An 8,761-nucleotide genomic window follows, 5' to 3' on the forward strand; every position below is an offset into this window, starting at 1 on the left:
CAATTTTCAATATTCAGGCCTCAGAGAATGGCAATGTGCTATATTTTTAGACAAAGAGTACTAGGTCACCACTGATCAAAGAATCACTGGCGTGAATTGACAAGAGGACCAGCATGTCACTCATTTGAATTCTCAGGCAGCCAGTGGGAGGATGTTTCTTTTGCTTTATAGGCTGATAGTAGGAAAAAGTGTTTCATACAACCAAATAATTTCACTCTAAAGAAATAAAAGAAATCATGGGAAACAGTAAGATTCATGAATCCTGCCCAATACCAAATATCCTCTCAAATTTTACCTTTTCTCAAATAAAAAAAAAATTACTGGAATACTGTGACTAATCTAAATTCCTAGGTGGGTATTTAGGCTTACAGGTAGTTTGTTCAGCTAGGGTGTCCCTGCGCTTCCTCAGCAGACAGTGGCGGGCTCAGACTTTCCCACACAGCGCCCCTAGTGGCAGAGAAGAAGAATACGTACAGGTGGCCCCCCTAGTTATAAATACATCTGAAAAGAATTTTCCTTGAACTCTCTTTTTATCTTTAAAAATCACGCAACTCTTTTTTTTGTTGTTGTTCAATGATACATTCATAGTTATTCTAGGACAAAATACAAAGTTTTATGTTATTCATCACTTACCCCAGGGATAGACAAAAGTCTTCTCTCCTCCCCATATCTCCCTTTTCTGGTTGTCTCCCTTTAATTACTGAACATCTTTGAAACATTTGACAATTTCAATAATTCCTATAATTTGTAATTATTTTAGATTGTTATTCTCTGGAAAAATATTAAATTTCTCCCCTTTGACCTCCATGGGAAGAGCATATGACCGCGCCCTGCACAGTGAAGTTTCAGTTTGTGATGGACCATGTACATGGCGGTGGTCCCTTAAGATTTTCATGGAGCTGAGAAACTCCTATGCCTGTGGCCATCATAGCCATTGTGATTTACCTTAACGAATCACTCATGTGTTTGTGCTGATGCGGCTGTAAACAAACTTAGTGCCCTGCCAGTCAGTCACATAAAAGTATATAGCATGTATGATTATGTACAGTGGTAATGGTGATAAGTGACTATGTTAGTGGTTTGCATACTGACTATACTATACTTTTTATAATTATTTTAGAGTGCTGTCCCACTGCTTAGTAAAAAGAGTGAACTGTAAAATAGCCTCAGGCTGGTCCTTTAGGAGGTATCCAAAAAAAGGCATTGTTATCACAGGAGGTGACAGCTGTTACTGCCCCTTTAAGCCCTTAGGGTGGGAAAAGGGGTAGAGGTGGAGGTGATATGGGCGATCCTGACCCTGTGGAGCCCTAGGCTAACATGTGTGTTTGTGTCTTAGGTTTTCACAAAAAAAGTTTATAAAGTAAAAAAGTAAATAAAAAATGTTTAAAGTAGAAAAATGCTTATAGAATGGGATATAAAGAAAGAAGATATGTCATGCTCCTGTACCATGTGTGTTTTCTTTTATTGTTTCTTTTTACAATGTGTTGTGTTTTAAACTAAGCATTATTATAAAAAGTCAACAGGTTAGAAAATAAAGTTTAAAAGTACTTAATTAAGTTTAAAAAGTACTTAATTAAGTTAAGGGTACTTAATTATTGAAGAAAAAAACCTGTTTTTTGAATTTAGTGTAGCTTAAGTGTCCGGTGTTTATAAAGTCTACAGTAGTGTACAGTAAGATGCCATGGCTTCACTTTCACTCACTTCTTACTCACTGACTCACTCAGAGCAACTTCCATTCCTGTAAACGTCATTCATGTGCCCTATATAGGTGATCCTTTTTCTTTTTGTTTTTTTGAGACAGAATCTCCCTTTGCAGCCTAGACTACAGTGCTATGGCATCAGCCTAGCTCACAGCAACCTTAAATTCCTGGGTTCAAGCAGTCCTCCTGTCTCAGCCTCCACAGTAGCTGGGACTACAGATGCCTGCCATGATGCCCAGCTAATTTTTCCTATTTTTAGTAGAGACTGGGGTCTTGCTCAGGCTGGTCTAGAACTCTTGAACTCAAGTAATCCTCCTGCCTTGTCCTCCCAGAATGCTAGGATTACAGGTATGAGCCACCATGCCTGGCCAGGTGTTCCATTTTTTTATGTTTCATATTTTATTTTTACTGTACCTTTTCTATATTTAGATAAACAAATCTTTGCCTAGTTACCTACAGTACTCAGCATAGTCACATGCTGTATAGGTGTGTGGCCTAGGAGCAATAGGGCATACCTAGGTGTGCAGGCAAGTATGCCATCTAGGTCTGTGTAAGTGCATTCTAGGATGTTTGACTGGTGACAAAATTGCCTAATGACCCATTTCTCAGAACACAACCCTGTTGTTAAATTACATGTGACTCTATTTGCTTCTTTGCACAGTTTTCAATGAAGTTTGAATTCCTCTCCCTCCTCGGATACTCTCTTTCAGGATAAACTTTAAAAAGCTCTCTGTCTTTACAGTTGCTCTCCTATCACTGCTTAACAATTCTTTATATCAAATTGCTCCTGTTTTGAACATATGAATTTCTATCTGCCAATTGGACTCAGAAGACTTCCAAGATGCTGTTCTTCCTTGTTGTTCTTTTATTTCACTGATGGCTCCTTCTTAATCTCTTTGACAGCTCACTCGCCTCACGTGAGCTTGGATAGTTACATATCCTATGCTCCTGTTGTTGTCCTCTTTCTATTTTTCCCACAGAATTCTGTTATTACTTATGTTCTGATTATTCCTAAATCTTTATCTGTAAACAGCACATTCTGTTTATTGAAGGCCAGAAATCTGTTTTTATCAGCTCACTGGACACCTCTAAACAAATGCCCCATGGCACCTCAAATTTGAATGTCCAAAACTACACTCATTAGGTTCACCACAAAATCTCCTCTTTCTCCTGTGCTCCCAGTCTTAATACCAGTATCCTCTGAGGCTGTCAAGTTAGAAACTTTGTAATTACTTATAGTGGAGGCCTCCTCCTTGTTTCCCAAGCCTAGTCACCAAAAATCTGCGGAACCTTGCTCCGAAACATACCAAAAAGCCCTTTCTGTTTTTCTCTGATCTAAAACCACACTGTCTCTCACCTGGGCTTTGCTTAGCTGGTGTTGCTGGAACAAAACACGGCAGAATGGGTGGTTTACACAATAGACATTCATTGCTCACAGTTTTGGAGGCTGGAGAGGCCAAGATCAAGATGTGGGCAGTCTGAGTTTTTGGAGAGGGCCTGTTGTCTTGATGTCTCCTCACAAGGGGCCAGGATGCTCTGCTAGCTTGTCCTTTTCTTCTAAGGGTGTTAAGGCAGTCCCCAGGTCATGAATGAGATAGGCTCTGTTAGTTTGTCCTTAAGTTGAATTTGTATGTAAGTTGGAACAGGTACTCTTACCTATTACCTGTAATAGCCTCTATGCAGAAGTGCAAGTTGTATATAAGTTGTATGTAACTCCAGGACTGCCTGCAATCCCACCAGAAGGGCGCCATCCACTCCCTTTTTTTCTCCCCTCTTTTTTTCACCATTCAACCCAGCCCAGCAACTCGGCCGACCTTATCTAAATCTAGTTATCTTCCCAGGACCCCAACTCCTAATCCCATCACACTGGGGTTAGGGCTTCAACATGTGAATTTTGGGGAGATAGAAACAGGCTTTTATGCTCTGTCCCTCCTTATTGGCCCCCTCATTTTCAGTCTTCCCTCACCCCTTCCATCTGGCTTTCAAATTTGCCTTTCTAAAATGAAGACATGCCCATCACTCCCTCACGTAAAAATTTTCAATAGTTCCTTTATTACTGAACCATGGCACTAGCAGCAGGGCAGAATCAGGTCCCACCCATCTGTTTCATCTTCATCTACAATTACTTATTTCTTCTTCCCACCCTCTCTTCTTTCTTTTCCTTGCTAATATTCTTTCTTTTGTCCTCATCTGCTTGGCAAGGCAAATACTACTGCTCATTTTTTCTGGACCACCCCTAATGTGATGGCTTTTGTGAAGTCATCTCCCCAGACAGAATTAATCAATCTCTTACTTGTGATTTATAAGTTCGTGGTTCTTAACATGGATTGCATATTGGAATCACCGGCTGTATTAGTCAGGGCCCTCCAGAGAAACAGACTCAATAGAAGATACCAGTATATAGGAAGTTTTTTTATATATGGAATTGACTCACGTGATTATGGAGGCTGACAAGTCCTAGGATCCTAATGGGCAAGCTGGAGACCCAGGAGGGCTGATGGTATAGTTTCGATCCAAAGACCAGCAGGCTGAAGACCTAGGAAACATCTATGTTTTAGTTCAAGTCTGAAGACAGGAAAAAGGCCAGGCTTGAAGGCAAGCCAGGCAGGAGGAATTCCCTTTTATTCACGGGAGGATCAACATTTTAGTTCTATTTGGGCCTTCTGTGAATTTGATGAGGCCCCTTCACGCAGGGGAGGGCTGCCTGCTTTGTTCAGTCTACCCATGTCAATGTTAAGCTCGTCCGACATCCACCCCACCAGGAACACTTGGAATAACACTTGACTCAATATCTGAGTACTGAGTGGCCCAGTCAAGTTGACATACAAAATTAATCATCACACCTGGGGAACTATTAAAATATACTGATTTTTCTGGGCCCTATCCCAGGGGTTTTGGTTTCATTGATCTGGCATAGAGCCTGGGCATTGATACACATTAAACTTTTTCCTGAAGCCAAGAGGGGAAGCCAAGGACTACCCCTCCCCATGGTTAACTCAGCACCTTACTATGTGATGCCAAGTTGATGCTTAATTGACCCAAACCATGGAATAACTATTATGGGTTCAATTGTGTCCCCCGCCCCCCGCCCAAAGTTGAAATCCTAACTCCCAGTACCCCATCTGCAAATTGGGTTATTGTAGATGTAGTTATTGAGGATAAGTCACAGCGGGATAGAGTAGACTCCTAATCCATTGTGACAGGTATCCCTACAACAGGAGAAGAAACTCAGAGACAGACACCCAGGGAGGATGCCACGTGACAGTTAAGGCAGAGATGGGAGTTTGCAGCTCCAAGCCAAGGAGTGCTAGAGGTTGCCAGAGAACCATGAGAAGTTAGCAAGTGGCGAGGAAGGGCTCCCCCGCAGGTCTCAGAGGCAGCCTGGGCATGCTGACATGTTTATTTCTGACTTTCAGAACAGTGAGACAATAAATTTCTGTTTTTAAGCCACTCAGTTTGTGGTACCTTGTTATGGAAGTCCTAGGAAACCAATTAAATAACCAGTTAAAGGAAAGATGTTTAATAGAAGAGGGGTCTGGATTAAATTTATGGGAAGGTACAGTGGGATAAGCAGGAATTGGTTATTCTTCAGCATGGTTTGAGGAAGGAGTGTTTTTGAGAATTGCGTTCAGTTGTCCCTCTGTCCCTCTGTCCCTCCCTTCTTTCCTCATCCTCCTCCCCTCTTTTCCTCTCCCTCTCTTCTTTCTACTTCTCCCCTTTCTCCTTCCCTCTCTCCCCCTCCTCTCTCCACCCTTCTTTCCTCCCTCTCTCCCTTCTTTCCTTTCTCTCTTTCTTCTTAAGCTTTAAGATTTGGAATCTTCCACCATCAAGTGAGCTTGTCATATATAATTCAGTCCATTAAATTGAACAACTTTCCAGAAAAGATCACCTGAACAGACAAGTGGTCTCATTTCACCAGCTACCTATAGATCCACTAAAAATTTAAAAGCAGGCACCTGCCCATCCATTTATCCTTTCCTCCGTAAGACTTGATCAACTCAGGGTTGGTTTGTCAGAGTACATGCCTGGATCTGTAAGACTAAGGATGAGTCACTGGGTTTGGACGCCCCACCAAGGTCACTTTGAGGCACTGCCTGCTCAGCCATCTGCCCCTCGCTCTTTGACGTCTCTTTAAATTAAACACCACACCCTGTGGCAAAATTGTCCTCCCTCTATAAATAGCTGGCTTGGCCTGTGTTGTGCTGAAAATGCAACAGAGGAAGGATGTCGGAGAGAAGAAAAAGGAAAAGCCACAGGCTCAAGGGCAAAGGTTTTGGTCAGATGACTCCAGTGTTTGGGGCCCTCTCCCCAACTGTGTAATGTCCCTGGCCCCTCTCCCCAACTTCTCTTGTGACTTTTTCTCACCCACTGCATTGGACATTCCCCTTTCCTTCCCCAGTGTTTTCATGCTTGAATTTTTTTGGATGGGGAAGTTGCTACGAGGTACTTTAAGAAAAGTACTCCCTTTTCGTGGAGTCATGGCACTATTCTAATTTCAATCACACCATTACTGAATTAAAAGCGAAACATTCCACGGGCAACACATTGCTACTGATGCTTTCTGCAGCCCATCATTACAATATCATAATATATTTTTACGACTGATTGGCCTACAATTTTATAGGGCTGCTTACAAACCTCACATCTGCTCCCCAACATGGGCCCTGATAGTTTCCTAACTACTTTTTCTCTGTACTGTTTTCTGTAAATTCCCTGTCCCAGCCCTACCCGAGTGCTTTTTCTGCCAGCCGCTACACTCGAGTCACCTCCACACTGCTGTCCCCACTCCACAGACAGTAAGTCCCTGCCAAACTTGTTGGGCTGTTTCTCCCATGTTTGACCCTTCCTGGTTACACCCGCCATTCACATCCTTCCTGCCGCTTCTCTCCACCCACACTGGCTTCCTGCCCTGGACCTCATCACTGGCCATGTGCCAGCCTTTAAATCTAGTTCCCCCACCCTGCACACGGTGTCAAGACTGACATAAGTCTCTGCCTAGGACAGGGTTCTTGGCTCCACTAAAGAGGTTTATCTTCTGGTCCCCAACCTTTCCATGTCAGAGAAAACTCCACCTCCCAGTCCCTTATAATGGTGGGGCGTGGGGTAGCATGTCTTTCCCCAGGGAATTGTTCTAAAAAGCTGGTGCAAAATACAGAACCTGAGAGTTATTCCTGGGTTCATCCTTCTCAGAAGCTGGTTCTTATCTCTGCTCCTTTGAACAGAAGATTGGGCTTCTGGGATGACTGCGAGGTTAACACGGGCACATGCATAAGACATTGCTTGCTATTGCCCATCACTGGTTCTCCTCTGGACATCGGAAAAGCAGAGTCACAAGGCCCACATGTCAGGACTGCACTGGATGTTTTGGGTTACTCCCCTTGACCTTCCTCCAGCCACCTACCTGCCAGGCCTGTTGAATGGCTTTTGTGCAATGTTGCTCTGGGGAAGGGTAGCCTTGGCAGACTCTCAGGTCCCATCCGACCTACTGAGACAGAATCCTGTTTTAACAAGCAGTCCGGGTTGTTCTTGTGTGCATATTTCAGCGTAGGGGGAGCGTCTAGAGGACCATGTGGGTCTGAGTGCATTCCCTGGGTGTGTGTACAGCAGCTGGGGGCAGTAGGAGCCTGCCCGGCACCCCTGGTGCTGTTGAATGAACCCCCGGAGAACACAGCAAGCTAAGTGCATTCAGAGGTTAGTGATGTGTCAGCAAGGCGGCCTCTCTATGGGGATCATTTAATTAATGTTAATTACTCTTGGCCTGTTGTGTGACTTGGGCAAGATTTACGGAAAATCACCATAATCTAAAACCCTATAAAGAAGTCATTGCTTTTAAAGGCCTTGTAACTCATGCCTGGAGATACCTTCTGATACTTGATGTATCATACAGAGGTATGTGTCCTTATTTGCATATTCTCAGAGGCGCTGGGAACTTCATGGGAGGGAACAGGTGTGTCCAGGTAAACAGTGGTGCTCCTCCTACGTTATGATATAGGGGCAGTTGGCAAGAATTTGCTTTATAAAGAGAAATGATTTATCCAGTTTTATGACCCAGTTCTGCGCTTTCATGGATTACATAAATTTTGTTGTTGTTGTTGTCGCCTTCAGCACAGTGGCTATTGAAGCGGCTTCCACATCGCTATGACACCTGACCTCTCCTCCTCTCAGCCTCTCACAGGTCAGGGAGAGGGAGAGGCAGGCTTGAAATAAAAGTAGTGACAGGTGACGACTCATGATGAGCTGAGAGGCAATCACAGGACAGCAAGTCTGCTGCCAGGTCGGGCTGGGGACACCCTTGTCAGGGCTGTCCCATTGTATAGGTCATAGTCATCTGAGGACAAGAACATATTTTCCCTTCTAACACTGATTTTGCTGCCTTCCTCCCACTCCTCATTTTCTTAATTTCTCTCTTCCCTTTCAGTCAAAAGGATGAGGTGTATTTTGGACTCACTCACACTCTGCTTCAATTACCTTCAAGAGGAACTTATTTTCTGTATTTATTACCCTCCTGAGAGGAGTTGGGCCTCTGAAACTTTCACTCTTCAAGCTTTGAAAAATCGTTCCTCACAGTTATTATTTTTTTTCCTAACATGAAGATGTCTTACCTTCAACTTTGAAAACCATCTCCTTCCTGATTCTGACACTTTCTTTATCATGTGCACTTCATTCCTCCCCCAAACACCAGGCATCACTGGCTTGTTCAAGTTGGGGCCAAGTCCTCCTTCCCTCGAGTCAGCCTTATTCTGGTTGAGAGAGGACCATTTCTGGCTTATATTGGCACTTGCTGATTTTTTCAGTCCTCACTGAAATCCTGTAACCTAAATGGGGCCTGTATCTCAATGCCCATTTCACAGATGAAGAAACTAAGGTCAGGGAGCTTTGCTGAGGCCTGGAACAAACACCACTGGCTCCCCGTCCAGAGCAGTTATGGCCACCTCAGCACGGTGGATGTGGGTTCTCTGAAGGCTTTCAGTGTCAGGTACATGATGGCAGGAGTACTGTGTTCCTGTGCCAGCCTCACCAAATCCTCTCTGCTGTGCAGTGGGGCTGCCTTCATTTTACCC

Source organism: Otolemur garnettii, unplaced genomic scaffold (genome assembly GCF_000181295.1).
Source record: "Otolemur garnettii isolate 467f Iridium unplaced genomic scaffold, OtoGar3 scaffold00041, whole genome shotgun sequence".
Classification (NCBI taxonomy): Eukaryota; Metazoa; Chordata; class Mammalia; order Primates; family Galagidae; genus Otolemur; species Otolemur garnettii.